The sequence below is a fragment of the Oncorhynchus keta genome, chromosome 24, assembly GCF_023373465.1.
Source record: "Oncorhynchus keta strain PuntledgeMale-10-30-2019 chromosome 24, Oket_V2, whole genome shotgun sequence".
Lineage (NCBI taxonomy): Eukaryota > Metazoa > Chordata > Actinopteri > Salmoniformes > Salmonidae > Oncorhynchus > Oncorhynchus keta.
Window position 1 is genome coordinate 37030416 of NC_068444.1, and position 3153 is coordinate 37033568.

Here is a 3153-nt window from a genome sequence, read left to right on the forward strand (position 1 = left end):
ATGCCCCTTTAAAATGTAGAACTAAGAAAAGATATAGCCCTTGGTTCACTCCAGACCTGACTGCCCTCAACCAGCACAAAAACATCCTGTGGCGGACTGCACTAGCATCGAATAGTCCCCACGATATGCAACTCTTCAGGGAAGTTAGGAACCATTACATGCAGTCAGTCAGGAAAGCAAAGGCTAGCTTTTTCAAACAGAAATTTGCATCCTGTAGCTATTACTCCAAAAAGTTTTGGGACACTGTAAAGTCCATGGAGAATAAGAGCACCTCCTCCCAGCTGCCCACTGCACTGAGGCTTGGTAACACTGTCACCACCGATAAATCCACGACAATCAAGAATTTCAAGAAGCATTTCTCTACGGCTGGCCATGCTTTCCTCCTGGCTACCCCATCCCCGGCCAACAGCTGCACACCCCCGCAGCTACTTGCCCAAGCATCCCCAGCTTCTCCTTCACCCAAATCCAGATAGCAGATGTTCTGAAAGAGCTGCAAAACCTGGACCCGTACAAATTAGCTGAGCTAGACAATCAGGACCCTCTCTTTCTAAAATTATCCACCGTCATTGTTGCAACCCCTATCACCAGTCTGTTCAACCTCTTTCATATCTTCCGAGATCCCCAAAGAGTGGAAAGCTTCCGTGGTCATCCCCCTCTTCAAAGGGGTTTACTCTCTAGACCAAATCTCTTACAGACCTATATTCATCCTGCCCTGCCTTTCTACAGTCTTCGAAAGCCAAGTTAATAAACAGATCACTGATCATTTTGAATCCCACCATACTTTCTCCGCTGTGCAATCCGGTTCCTGAGCTGGTCACGGGTGACCCTCAAGCCAAGATCAAGGTACTAAACGATATCATAACCACCATCGATAAGAGACAGTACTGTGCAGCCGTCTTCATCTAACTGGCCAAGGCTTTCGACTCTGTCAATCACCGCATTCTTATCGGCAGACTCAACAGCCTTGGTTTCTCAAATGACTGCCTCGCCTGGTTAACCAACGACTTCTCAGATAGAGTTCAGTGTGTCAAATCGGAGGGCCTGTTGTCCAGACCTCTGACAGTCTCTATGGGGGTACCACAGGGTTCAATTCTCGGGCCGACTCTTTTCTCTGTATATATCAACGATGTCGCTCTTGCTGCAGCTGATTCCTTGATCCACCTCTACGCAGACGACACCATTCTGTTAACATCTGGCCCTTCTTTGGACACTGTGTTTACAAACCTCCAAACAAGCTTCAATGCCATACAACACTCCTTCTGTGGCCTCCAACTGCTCTTAAACGCTAGTAAAACTAAATGGATGCTTTTCAACCGCTGCCCCCGCCCGACTAGCATCACTACTCTGGACGGTTCTGACTTAGAATATGTGGACAACTACAAATACCTAGGTGTCTGGCAAGACTGTAAACTCTACTTCCAGACTCATATTAAACATCTCCAATCCAAAATTTAAATCTAGAATTGGCTTCCTATTTCGCAACAAAGCATCCTTCACTCATGCTGCCAAACTTACCCTCGTAAAACTGACCATCCTACTGATCCTCGACTTCGGCGATGTCATTTACAAAATAGCCTCCAACACTCTACTCAGCAAACTGGATGCAGTATATCACACTGCCATCCATTTTGTCACCAAAACCCCATATACCACCCACCACTGCGACCTATATGCTCTCGTCGGCTGTCCCTCGCTACATATTCATCACCAGACCCACTGGCTCCAGGTCATCTATGTCTTTGCTAGGTAAAGCTCTGCCTTATCTCAGCTCACTGGTCACGATAACAACACCCACCCATAGCACGCGCTCCAGCAGGTATATCTCACTGGTCATCCCCAAAGCCAACACCTCTTTGGCCACCTTTCCTTCTAGTTCTCTGCTGCCACTGACTGGAACAAATTTCAAAAATCACTGAGGTTGGAGACTTATATTTCCCTCACTAACTTTAAAGATCAGTTATCTGAACAGCTAACCGATCGCTGCAGCTGTACATAGCCCATCTGTAAATAGCCCATCCAATCTACCTACCTCATCCCCATATTGTTTTTATTTACTTTTCTGCTGTTTTGCACCTCAGTATTTCTACTTGCAAATCATCTGCACATCTATCACTCCAGTGTTAATTTGCTAAATTGTAATTACTTCGCTACTATGGCCTATTTATTGCCTTATCTCCCCATGCCATTTGCACACACTGTATATAGACTTATTATTATTTAACTTTTTTTATTTATATTGTGTTATTGACTGTACGCTTGTTTATCCCATGTGTAACTCTGTTTGTGTTGCACTGCTATGCTTTACTTTGGCCAGGTTGCAGTTGTAAATGAGAACTTGTTCTCAACTGGCCTACCTGGTTAAATAAAGGTGAAATAGAAAAATAAAGAAATGTGTTCTTTCATAGTTTTGATGGCCTCACTATTATTCTACAATGTAGAAAATAGTAAAAATAAAGAAAAACCCTTGAATGAGAAGGTGTTCTAAAACTTCTGACTGGTAGTGTATGTTGTCGAGCATGAACCTGCAGGAGCGGGTCACTGCTTTGATGTTTGCAGAGAATGATAGGGTGTTGTCCGCGGTCACGGCAAGGTTCTTTGCACTCTGGGAGGTCGACACTGTGGAGTTGTTAACCGTGATGGATAGGTCTTTGCACGGTCAAGCCTTCCCTTGGAGGAAGAGCAGTTCTGTCTTGTTGAGGGTGAGCTTGAGGTGGTGGGCCGACATCCAAGTTGAGATATCTGCCAGGCATGCGGAGATGCGTGTCGCCACCTGAGTGTCAGAAGGGGTTGAAGGAGAAAAGTAGTTGAGTGTCATCCGCATAGCAATGATAGGAGAGGCCATGTGAGGATATAACCTTGCTTAAATAAAACAAAGCATTTTTAACCGTGAGTGAGCCTTTTCAATTATGATGTTTTTATTTTATTTCACCTTGTCTCACATTAGTTGTGCAGATGAATTTATGAAGATCTTGCACTTATGATGGTTATGAAAACTGTATGTTTCTGTGTGGAAATATGGTTTGTGTCATTTGAAGATATAGTTGTGAAATTTATATTATTGTATTCTTTATGTGCTTTTAGGTTTATAGGCTTTTACTGCACTTTTATTTACAATACACTTACAATACACAAATGGCTATATTTCCACTACTG